The sequence below is a fragment of the Canis lupus genome, chromosome 31 (genome assembly GCF_048164855.1).
Source record: "Canis lupus baileyi chromosome 31, mCanLup2.hap1, whole genome shotgun sequence".
In the NCBI taxonomy this organism is placed as follows: Eukaryota; Metazoa; Chordata; class Mammalia; order Carnivora; family Canidae; genus Canis; species Canis lupus.
Window position 1 is genome coordinate 27,503,818 of NC_132868.1, and position 13,306 is coordinate 27,517,123.

A 13,306-nucleotide genomic window follows, 5' to 3' on the forward strand; every position below is an offset into this window, starting at 1 on the left:
ATAATTGTGTTTCTCTTTAGAATCTCCAGTGCTTGGCACTATACCTGACACTTATTGGATGTTCAATAAATGTTTGTTGTTGAACAAATGGAAAGAAAAGATATATATAAAAATGGAGAAGACTGAGCCCAAGCCAATTCAAAGCTTAAGAGCCAGCTTTTGCTAAAAGCTACATGTTCTGCCCATAACATCCTGGACTTCTCAGAATTAAAAAAGAGAAAGAGAAAGAAAGGGAGAGAGAGAAGAAAGAGGGAATTTTAGATATTATAGCAAAAATTTCAGATATCATAGCTTCTAATACACTGTCTCTCCTGAGCTATACCGGTTTCACCGGATTTAAGAAATACTAGAGTTTTACCTAGCCTTATATTTATAAAGAGCTTATATAAAACTTCTGAGGAGGTAGGTAAATGGGGTTAATTGTATGGTGGTGGATGGTAACTAGACTTGGCGATGATCACTAGGCAGTGTATACAGATGTCTAATTATAATGTTGCATACCTGAAACTTATATAATGTTATAAAAAATTCTACCCGAACTTTAAAAAATGATGAGTAAAAATTTCCAGATTTCTCTCTATAAAACTTCATGCCACTTTAAGCTGTTCCCAGAAAAAAAAAAACAGAAAGTTTAAAACTGCCTGCATCTTATCTTATAAAGACAAGTTTTGATCCTTTCACTTATTTAATATTTGTAAACTCCATGGCCCCATAATTGCTAAAGAACCTAGGGAGGGCCATGTGGGATGAAACCTCTGGCTTGCCTAGCCAAATCCCTAACACAGTTAAGCCTTGCAGGGGTGGTGCTGAGAAGGGAGAGAGTGAGGACTCACAGCAGAGGTGGCCTGAAATAGGACAAATCCAAGCCTGGTCTAGTTCCAGGAATTTGAATCTGGAGGGATTGAGATAGAGCACATTGTCAGAACTTTTGGACAGTGGCCAAATGTTCCATGAGTTCGGGCTAACCAGGGAGGACCAGGCACAAGTGATTCTGGCCTCAAGAAAGGGGCCAAGGGGCACCTGGGTGGTGCAGTCAGTTAAACAACTGATTCTTGGTTTCTGCTAAAGGTCATGATCTCAGGGTCATGAGATTGAGCCCTATGTCAGACTCTGTGTTCAGTGTGGAGCCTGCTTATGAGTCTCTCTGCCCCCCACCAAATAAATAAATAAATAAATAAATAAATAAATAAATAAATAAATCTTAAAAAAAAAAAAAAGAAAAGAAAGGGGACAAAAGGAAAAGGGAACATGTAATAAACATCTCCACTTCATCATGGTAATGTGCCACGTATGGTTCATCATCCATTCTTCTAAGCCCCGTTTCCAACCTCAAGTTGGAACAAGTGTCATGAACTCAATTATTTTTAATTGTCTTGTCCGTGTAAAGAAGCAAGTCTCTTTGGCCCTTATTAGTGCTGTCCTGGGGGTGGGAGAGAGGACCACCACGACTATGCAACTGTAGACTTAATGACAATAATAAACCTCAATCAAACTAAAAAGAGCAGAGTTTTGGTAAGTTCCATGGGATCTCATCTAAGGGACCACACCATGAAAAGACCTTGGGAAGCTGAGGAGACCCCCATCATATCAGGAGCATGCGCTGGCTCATGACTCTGTGGGCTGCTGTCTAGGGCATGTGATTGCCCAAAGGGGCTAGTATCAGTTGAAGACCCCACAGGCCACTTGGCCAACGAGATGGACGAAAGGCAGCAATACCACAGAGTAACTTAGTCAAACTCTCAATACCTTACAGTTAAACCATAAGGAAAGGCAAGGGATTAAGGTAAATTCTAAGATAGTGTCATGAAGTGGGAGAGAGACCGGCAGAGAGAAAAACGATCAAGGTAGGATACTCAGAGGGCTTCAAGGGTGCCAAAATGATGTGACTTCAAATGGAGAGATGGGGAATGCTGCTGTTCATTTTATCATTATTCTTTAGACTGTGCGTATATGTGTTTATGTCCTGCTTTGTATGTATGATATATTTTAAAATAAAGAGACAATTATCATATGGTTTCACTCATATGTGGACTATAAGACAGTGAACTATGAGAGGGGAAGGGAGGAAACCGAGTGGGGAAAAATTAGAGAGGAAGACAAACTGTGAGAGACTCCTGACTGGGAAACAAACAGGGTCGCAGAAGGGAAGGAGGGTGGGGGGATAGGGTGACTGGGTGGTGGGCATTAAGGAGGGCATGTGATGGAATGAGCATTGAGTGTTAGACTATATGTTGGCAAATTGAATTTAAATAAAATATTTTTTTAAATGGTAAAAAAAAAAAAAGAGAGAGAGAGAGAGAGAAAGTTAACTACTTCCAAAATATAAACACTCGGTGTCTGAAAGAAATTGATTGGGAACTAAAAACAGTTGCTGAAATAAAGCCAGTAAGACCTTAAGTGAAATTTTAAAACAGAAACCATAGAACCAGTACAGATGTCAATCTCTGCCCCACCACTGCCCCTACCTCCTCTCTCCCCTCTCTCTTCTCTCCTCTCTGCTTTTGCTGGCAACACTTTCACTGACTGGAGAAGAACCATGGGAGTAAGGAGCATTAGAACATACCTACGAATTACATTCAAGGGAAAGTACATTCCCTGGGCCCCCCATCCTGCTGGCCAGAGCGGGAGTGATTGAGCACACTTTCTTTTCCAAAGTCGAAAGGTTAAAAATAATATGAACTCTCTGGAAGCTGTTGTTCTAACACAAGGTAGCCATTGAACAGAAGCCTGTTTAACTAACATCAGGATGCATGGAGTGGGGCTGTTGGGCCGAGTGGTGCCGCGTGCCCCTTGCCCTCTCTCCCTCTGCCTGCCTTTCCCTGTGCTGCTCTCCATCCTAGGGCTCTCCATGATGCTCCACACACCAGCTCGGTAGCTCCTATTTTGCTCCATTCTTTACATGCCTCGAACAGCTCATTTTTTCTTGAGCCCTGGCTTAGCCAAGTCCCCCATATTTGGTTCCTTTGATCTTTCTGTTAAAATCAAGCTCTTCCTCTTAATTATTTTCTGTTCCACTTCTTTGAACCCCTTCCAGTTGCCTCCATGTCTCAAGAAGCCAGGTGTTTATTAAGAATCTGGATGAGGTTCAGGCAGAAACAGGTAAGATGCAGCTGCTCGCCCTCAGGTCACTTGTTGCCTCCTCTCTAAGCAGCAAAGATGCCTTTCCAAAGGCACGTGACACTCCAGAGCAGTGAACACTGCCCTGCACGTGGCAGGTGCTCAGTAAGTAATTACAGAATGGAGAAATGAATTGGGATCTCTTTTAAATGGGCTAGGCTATATTCAAACTTAGTTCACTTGCTTCCCCCATCCCACTCTCAGGCCAGGTCTCTTTCTGCTTTCAGGTTTTTCTTTCTCTTCTGGTTATTTCATAGCTTATTTCTTTGATGCTTTACACATTTTAAAATTAAATTTCTTTGTGTTTCCTGCTCATATATTTAACTTCATTAGTTTAATTCATGTCGTAAGATTTTGCTAGTAACCTCGTTTACCAAATTAGTGTTATTTACAAGCTATTCTATTTTACCCCGTCTTTAAATAACTGATAATCATTTTCATATTGTCTTATATTTCATTTCTGTTGATTAGAGTAGACTTTGCTTCTATATTTGTCAATTTTCAGTGTTTTTCTAATTAGGCACAGTACAAGATTCAGCATATCCTGTGATCCCAACACAGGTTTGGGTTGAGAAAAAAGACCATTGTCTTCAAATGATATGATGTATGAGAGATTTCCTTCAAAATAGCCTAGTGGGAGTGGGGGAGTAGGAGAGTTAGAGGGGAAATAAGGTTGCCATGGGTTGATAGTTGCCAGACCTGGGTGATAGGTACGTGGGGGTTCTTTTTTCTATTCAATTATGTTAATGTTTGAAGTATTTCCATAATAAAAATTTATTTTTAAAAAGTCAAAAGAATATAGATATAGAATGAATCATATGAATTATCTTAGGCCCCCAGATGTCCCTTGTCATTGTCATTTATTGGTCAGCCACCTCTCTACATTCCTTGCAAAGTTTAACGCTTGCTTTTCCTCTTCCTTTCTTTCCAAACTCTCCTTCTCACCCGGGAGATTTCATGGAGCTGGTGTAGTGTCCAGTGCCTCACATCTGCAATGCTAATCATCACACCTCTACTCTTTTTCAGCAGCTCACCATCCCTGGTCATATTTTAAATCATTTCTAAAATGATGCAGATCTCTGCGTGCTGTCTAGCACTCTAGCTAAGGCTCTCAGGCTGTGTTTTGATACGGAATTCACTTTTTCTCAATGATAGTCAAAACATAAAGCACGTATATAATGCAGCCATTTCTGGCTTACAATCCTTCAGGTCCCTACCAATTTCAAGTTCAAATCCAAGCACAATATTTTCCACATCCAGTTCCTGCCTTCCTAGCATTTCTAGCCTCTTTCTCTACTATTCTCCTATACATATTCACACTGTCTTTTCTAGTTATACCAAATTTATTTGTGGGTAACAGACCATGCTTTGTTATACCTCCAAACTTTTGACCATACTATTCCTTGAGATTGGAATGCCCTTTCATCAGTTGGCCTCTAGGGAATTTCTGCAACTTATGTTTGCACCTCAAAACTCAATCAAGCTTCACTCCTTCTCGAAGGCTTTCCTGAGCTGTCCTCATTGAGCTAAATGCTCCCTCCAACATCTTTTCTCATAGCACTCTTTGACTATGCCCACCCAAATACTTTGATACCCAACTGAAATCATGTATATTGTTTCCTTTCTTAACTGTAAGCTCTTTGACCTCTTTCAACTCTATCTCTCCAGAGTCCAACCCAATCCCTGGCACACAGTAGTTATTTGAATGAATGAGTAATTGAAAGAACGGAGGAATGGATAAGTGGATGCTATTATCTCCTTAAGGTAGCACTCCTTACTCAACAGCCTTCTCTAGGGGTCTGGGCCAATGCTCTTGGTCCTGGGCAGCTCCTCCAGTCTTTGCCTCCTAACTGCCCTTCTCAACCCACCTGAGCCATCTGGTTCTAGCTGTACTCAATTGTTCCTGTTTCCGCTGAATCCTTCCTATTTGGTGGCTTCCTCCAGGTGACTGTTTCCCAGTGTGTGGTACATAATATTTTTAGGTACAAAAATAAAATATTTTCAGGTACATAAAATTTCACCTAAAATTTATTTAAAAAATAAAAAAATAAAAATAAAATAAAATAAAATTTATTTAAAATTATCAGACAAGTGTCTTTCGATAGTCTTATATTTATATTCGTGTATATTTGAGGAGGGGAAAATGAGCACATAAAACCTGTGATATCACAGAGAATAGGATAACACAAATGTAGGTAGTGCCATGGTAATGAACTGTACCTGGACCTCATAGACCAGAGGCAAGGTGTTCAGACATAATCATCAATGTTCCAAGCCCTCAGTAACCAAACCCTCAACCATGCCCATTAGAAGTATGGACAGTCAGGAATAACACCAATAGAGAGGGCTCCTTAAACACTGAATTCCATAGGCACCTCTTTTTTAGTCAGTGATATGTCAAAATGTCATTTCCTGAAGTTGCAGAGTATATTTATGTACTCTTAAATATGTTATATTTTACAGATAAAATAAATATCTATTGAGCTGTCCAACCATATCCTCATGCAAGTTCAGATTTTTGTGTGGGCTAATACAGAAACTGACAGATTTGTCTCATTGATGTGGATCCTCATCTTTGTTGAAACCATCAACTAGAATATCTAGCTATTTTGATCAAAAGTGCCATTCCTCTCAATAAGAAACTTATTTTTATCATTTACTTATTTTTAAAGATTTTATTTATTTTTTCATGAGAGACACACAGAGAGAGAGAGAGAGAGGCAGAGACACAGAGGGAGAAGCAAGCTCCATGCAGGGAGCCCAATGTGGGACTTGATCAGGGACTCCTGGATCACGCCCTGAGAGAGAGAGAGGCACAGACACAGACAGAGGGAGAAAGCAAGCTCCATGCAGGGAGCCCAATGTGGGACTGGATCAGGGACTCCAGGATCACACCCTGAGCTGAAGGCAGATGCACCGCTGAGCCACCCAGGCGTCCCAAGAAACTTATTTTTAGCCATATATTTTATATGTCAATTTGATTTATTCTGTTTTTCGTCTGGCATTTTTACTTTTAATGTTTACAAGTTTCATAACATAATTTTTATAGAATTTACTATATTTCATCAACTCTAATATACAATTGATATGTAAAACACATCATTATTTTATGTGCTTCTAAGAACAACAGAGATGTTGCTAATTATAACTGCAAGATGCCATTGATTCTAAGACACATCCCAATTTCAAAGGTGTTAAAATTATTTTTTAAAGTGTGCTTAAAACTTATAAAGTGCGATATATGTGCACTTCACTGTGTTTTACCCGATAATACTTATATTCCATTTATCATAGTGATGTAAAGTTTCTCTTTTGAATAAATTAAAAAATGAGTTGGTTTAATAGGAATAGAGGTAAATAAGAGTAGATGTAGAATATAGTGTGGCAAAATCCTTGGGGTGACAACCTAGTCATTGTGACTTGGCCTAACTGCCAAGACTCAGATATGCCTGTTGGCCCTATGCAGGAGGTCAGACCACCCCCACTGCCCTCCAGTTCTGTGTGCAATTCCTACCTAAGGGAGAGCCTCCTTCACCAAGCACGGAGGAGGGATTTGGGCAATTACGCTTATGCTCAGATAGAAGAATGTGGCAATAAGTCACTGAAGCCATTTTATGAGAGTGAAAATGAATTCCTAAGAAATAGACTCATTATAAGTATTGAAATAATCTAGACCTGCCTCTGTTTAAATAACAATGTACTGAGAGGTTTCTGTTTTGTTTTGTTTTTAACCAATTCTCCATGAAGTAAGGGGGAGAAAAGAGCATTTTTGCCTTTTTTGCTGAGTAACTTATTTACTAATAATGGCTAACTAAATGTGAAACAGTTTCTTTCTTTTTTTTTTTTTGAAACAGTTTCAATGATTATTAAACCAGAGAATGGTCTGCTTTGTTTTTCAGAATAAATATACCAGTTATAATTATGAATAACTTGAAGCAAATTGTATTTCATTGACAAAATACAGAAGTGGCTAATTTCCTACTTCCAAGATGGAAGTGAAGAGAGGATCATTTTAGACAGAGTTGGAGAAAACTGTTGACTTTCCACTGGAAAAATGCTATGCTTTTGCACATTAGCTCCCTGACTGTTGCTGTGGATCTGTGTTCATCATGCTTCCAGCTCCCACCCTGTACTAGATCTAGTCCTCAGAATGCTAGGCACTATATGAACATTTCCCCAAGAGCCATGCAAAACCCTTTGATTTACTTGGTGCTTATTCTTGAAGGTTATTGTGAATCATTAGCCAGAATGCAATAGAGCAGGAGGTCACAAGTCATACAGGCTCCACTGCTTGTACAGAGCCTGTTTTTGCAAACCTAATTTTGAAGGTTTTAATGTAGGTATAATTGAAAAGATAAATTGAACACATATGCATATCCTAATAAAGGTATTCTTCAGAGTCAGCAAATAGTCACATCATACAAAGCATCAATGAACCTATTATAGTATAATAAAAAGGAAAGGTCTTATAAAAGAAGATTATTTATAGGCTATTAGTTATTAGTATAATTTAAAAAATATAAGCAGTAACAATTAGCAGAATTGATAGTATTGGAGATGCAGCTGTTTCCACTCACTGGTACTAATAATATTAGCAATAATTCTATATAGTAATGTCAATTGAAAGCTAAACCTCTTCCAAGTTCTTTGTTTATCCTTATGGGTCCTTTTATCAGATCACTGATGCATAATTTTATAAAAAACCATTTCCTAACATTCATAAAAGTTACTGACATCATGCACTAAACTTTGAAATTTATTCATAGGTTGGAATAAAATGATAAGCGTCATGTGGTCTAGTACCCTTTCTCCAAGCAGATAGTGGTCTGAAAGTCAAATATATTTAGGAAGTAGATTCAAATATATTTAAGAAGTAGGTCAGATTCTCTAGAAGCAGAGCCTGAGAGAGGGATTTGGATGCAGGTGGTTTATTGAGAGATAAATCTATAAGGGAGTGAGAGAAGCAGGATAGGGAAGGAAGAAATGCCAGGCAGGATGTGGATCAGATGGGGATGCTTGGCTTGATGAAGGTGGATGGATAAATTGCACCGTAGAGGATAGCTGTGAGCCTTTGTAGCCAATATTCACAGCAACTGGGGTGGGGGGGTAGGTGTGGTGGCCAGGACTGGGGACCTGCCTAGAGTACCAAGAGCTCTAAGTACATTTGGTGATGGAGGGAGAGGGGGAAATGGAGAGAGGGGAATAAGGATGACCCTTGGGTTGGTGGCATAGTGAATAGATTCTTGAACGTAACAACAGCACACCTCATAATACCAACAATCTAAGATTGCAGAAGAAATACGAAAAGATTCTCATTTTACAAATAAATAAATTTGCCTTTAGCTTTGACTTCCTAGGTTAAAAAATATCAACTTCTTGGCATATTTGCATTGGGTCAATTTTCTACTAAAGATATATAAACTTTAAAAAAAGAGATTTTTTAGATCTTTTCCACATATTCTGCTTCACATTGAAAATGAACCCAAACTGGTTCTAGTACTCTAGTAACTGAAGATTCACCTGGCTACAGTCCCAATATCATGTCAGCTTTTAATGAAAAAGTATTATGCATTATTCTTGTGCATTCATCCTTAGTGCAGAGGTCAGTAAACTATGGGTTGTGGGCCAGAGCCAGCCTGCAACCTGTTCTTGTATGACCAAAGAGCTAAGAATGTTTAGATTTTTAAAGGGTTGCTTTAAAAAATGCTGTAGACTAAATGACCCACAAAGCCGAAAATATTTACTACTTAGCCCTTTACAGAAAAGTTTGCTGACCCCTGCATCAGTCCATTAAAACCCCAAAACTTTTTTTTCAGAAGTGTGTTGACCCCATCTACATTTTGTACTAAAATCTGACATTCAGAAACTTCAAACTAGTAAGTGATTTACAGAACCAGAAAATTGTCTTATAAAAGGATTCGTCACAGAACTCATACAAATAAATTCTACTTCATCTGAACAATTTTTTTTTAAATATTTATTTATGTATTTTAGAGGGAGAAAGAGGGAGAGAGAGCACGCAGGGGGGTGAGCAGCAGGAGAGGGAGAAACACAAGTCGACTCCAAGCTGAGTGCGGTACACCCCCACCCGAAATTTGATCTCCGGACCCTGAGATCATGACCTGAGCCAAAACCAAGAGTTGGACGCTTAACTGAACAATTGTTTTTAATGGGATTCTTCAACAAATTCAGAACCATTCCTTTAAAGTAAAATAAATATGCATGATTTTTCTTTGTTTCATAAAAATATTACTACCCGTTTTGTGATTATTATAAAGTAACTGGAAAATCCAAGTAGATACAAAGGTAAAAAAAATCACCTGTAATATTACCATCTATTGTTAACCACTATTAACATGTGGCTACGTCTTTTCTAGGCATAAAACATTTAATTTTTCAAAATCTGGATGATGTTGTATATATGATAGTATATCCTCTTTTATTCATTTAATGTTTTAATTTTCAAAAGCATCTGATTTGACTGCATTTATTCCACAGAATGAGTATGTCACAATTTATTTAAACATCTCACCATTTTTTGACATTTAGGTTGAAGCTAATTTTTCACTATTGTAAATGCCACAATGAGCGTCTTTATGCATAAATCTAGATCCTCATCTCTGTGTCTTTAGGGTAGATTTTTTAAAGAGTAACTATTGTCTTCTTACCCCATTCTGTTCCTTATCTTTCTTACTAACTCATTCTTCTTCTAGCTCTATAAATGGCGATGGAGTTCCTCCAGGCTAGAAAGTTGGCCTTCTCGTCTCACTCTGTCTGCAGAAGGTGTCACCGATACCCAAGCTTTCAAATATACAATGTCCCATATTTACATCCCCAGCCCCAGATTTCTCTTCTAAGCTCCGGATGCACATATCTCCAGATATCTACTTGTCATCTATACTTGTATGTTTTATACCATCTCAAATAGACAATGTCTGAAAAGGATTCAATATCTTCCCTCTTTCTGCTCCCCACCAAACCTCCCTCCGTATTGCCCATTTCAGCAAAGAGACATCACCTTTCACTCAGTTGCTTATGATACGAAGCTGGAAATCATCAGTGACATCACTCTGTCCCTCACCACCCCCACTATTCAGTCTTGTTAATTCTCTCATCTAAATATATCTCTAATATTTCTATTTTTCTCCATCTCTGCTACACCCACCTAAGCCACATTTATCTCCTCCCTGGACTACATATTTGCTTCCTAATTGGTCTCCCTGCATCCACTCTGGTCCCACTCTGTCCTTCTATCCCCTTTGTAATTTTCTGCCAAGAAGAACATTTCTAAAAATGTCAGTGTGCTTTTACAAGCCTTAAGTGGCTGTGAGGATGAAGATCTTAATGGCACAACCCCTTCTCTTGCCACTTTTCCCCTACTCTCTTGCTCCAACCTATTGCTTTCCTTGCAGATACTCGATGGAGGTTAAGCTTCTTCCAGCCCCAAAAGCTTTATTTCAGGGGTTTGTTTCTTCAGCTTTGAACACCCTCCCTCTTCAGCTGACCAGACCTTTTGCTGATGCATCCCCCAACACGTATACTACCTACCTACGTGTTCTCTCAGCATCGTATGAGTCTACTTTTGGGGTACTTATGACAAATTGTGATTGAAATTGTTGTGTATCTTTTTTTCTCCCATAGTGCCTGTTTCTCCACTAGACTGATGTTTCCTTTTAGGCAAAATAGTGTTCTTCTCTTTTCACCACAATATAATCCAGTGCCTCTCATGTAGGAGTTGCTCAATAAATACTTGCTGTGTTATTAACAGGTTAGGAGGTATAAACTTTGGGAAGACATTTATCAAAGAGTATTATCAAATAATGTTCCAGAAAGTTTGTATATTATCATTCAGTGTTATTCAATGGTATTCCAGAAAGTTTGTGTCAACCAATTTATTAAGCTCACCAATAGTATATATGTCTGTTTCTTTGCACTCATTCTGACAATGACTATTAAAGTTTTAAATAACTTTAAAACAGGGTGCCTGGGTGGCTCAGTCAGTTAAGTGTCTGCCTTTGACTCAGGTCATGATCCAGGGTCCTGGGATCGAGCCCCGCATCAGGCACCCTACTCAGGGGGGAGTCTGCTTCTCTCTCTCCCTTTGCCTGCCACTCCCCCTGTTTGTTCTCTCTCTCTCTCTCTCTCTGTCAAATAAATAAATTAAAAAATATTTTTATAGGCAGTATGTTACCTCATTATTATTGAACTTGCGTTTCTTTGATTACTAGTGAAGTTGAACATTTTTCACATTCTCCCTTACTTTGAGTGATCATATAATTTATCACGTAAAATGGGACACTTTTGAGAGTGAAGAAATGTGCTGTTCATTATTATGGCAGGACGACAGGTATAAAGCAGGACCCTCCTACATAAGCCAAGATGGATGGTTTCCCTAACTCTTCCATTTTCATGCAGTCTTAGAACTCTGGGCATCTAGAGCCAAGAGCAGAGGTCCAAGTGGTGATTCAGGAATAAACTGAAGATAAAAATGCTTTTTGTTCTGAATTTTAATACGGACGCCTTTGTGCTGTGCTGTCCAGTGACTCAGTGACATATCCTGGGACTCCCTGCCACCCATACTGCCCACTTCACTCATTTACCTCACCTGCCTAACCCTTAAGACATCTGACAATTTCATGTAACTCTCCTTCCATAATAAGGCCGGTGGCCCGAGGAGCAGCAGGGACTGCCTTGCCCATAAATGTAGAGCTAAACAGAGGCAGAGCCAAGGCTCTTGGAAGAGTTCCCTCCTATTCCACCAAGCCGCCTCCTTCTGCACGTTCACATGCATTCCTCCTGCCTGCATGGCACTGATGGGTGCCAGCAGTTATTTTCTGATTTGATAACACTTCCAAAGTTATGTCGAAAAGTGACCAGAACAGAGTTTTACTTCCTAGAGCATCCTGTGAGGATGTTCCTCTTTGACAAACATAACACATCAAAGTACAAGGCACACAATTTCTGAGGCAGTTCATCTTGTACTGGGGTCATGGGCACATGGTCTCAGTGCCTGTCACTTGTAACGCTTCCCTGAGCTCACGCAACGGGTCTATGAACTTCCCTAGCTTTCCCTAAATGTCCTTTTATGTAATTTATGCCCTACAATGAAGCCCAAAAAATAAACTCAAGAGTTGCTTACAGACTTGCATTTTCAAGAATTGCTAGGAACTTAAGGGAAGTAGAATATGATGACAGAGAATCTCTGGAAAAAGAAAGACAAGAGTTTCAATAAGTTGAATTCTTGTCAGTGCCGTCCATCCAAAGTAAGACTTTATTAGGAAAAGAATAGCAGCCTTCCTCTTCCAATCTCATCAAAAAATTTCCTTCCAATGGGATTCCCAATAGAGCCTCTGTGTACTGTTGTGCAGATTGCCTGCTGCGCAACCCTAGGGGGCGCCATTTACATCGCCACGCGTGCAAAAGGTGCCAAATGGTTAACCTCCTGGCAGGCCCTGTAGTGCAGATCAGGAGGGGCCTCCTGGCACCAGACAGGGCACAATCTGTGTGGCCATATGTTGAAGTCCTGACTGGCACCTCTGTGCAACTTTTCCCTGATAAAGACAGACACTGTCCCATGCTGCAGTTAGAGTTGCCTTGTTCACCAATGCCTATTGACTTTTTAATCTTCATTTCATACATTCACCTAGTTTTTGTAAGCACTGTAGTATCTGTCGAGCCAAGTGTCCTGGTTTCAGGTTTAGAAAATAGGTCATTGGAGCTATCTTTTAAGGGCTGAGGTTGCCTAGATTTTGCCATTTCAATTTTATTGAGGGAAATGCAGGAAAGAAGTGCACTCTCATGGTTTTCTAGAGAGTCAAAACATTTAAGATGCTAATGTTTTTTTAAAGGGATGTTTTCCATTAAAATAGAGCTCTGTAAATGAAAGTAAGAAAAAAAATTACTTTAGGAGGATATAGGATCCATCTCCAAAATGTCTACATTTTAGAGCAACATTTAGAGACCAAAAGTTAAGATTGACCACTGGCTCTACAGAAATACAGGAGAAATACTATGCTTTCAGCCTGCCTAATGGAGATAGACCTTGGTTTCGAATTAGTGGAGGAACCAACTTGGTAGCTTCCAACGGGGAAGGTGATAAAACCATTGAGAGATATTCTTATACCATATTTCCCATAGCGTTTAGGATGAAATCCAAAGGGTCTTTAAGCTGGAAGAAGCCTTTTGGTTC

The 13,306-nt window shown here is 39.4% G+C and overlaps 1 protein-coding gene across 6 annotated transcripts in view; it reads left to right on the forward strand.

Moving 5' to 3' along the window:
- SCHIP1 (schwannomin interacting protein 1) overlaps positions 1–13,306 on the forward strand; it is a 716,991-nt gene that overhangs the window by 578,663 nt on the left and 125,022 nt on the right. The gene's annotated exons all lie outside the window — the stretch shown is intronic.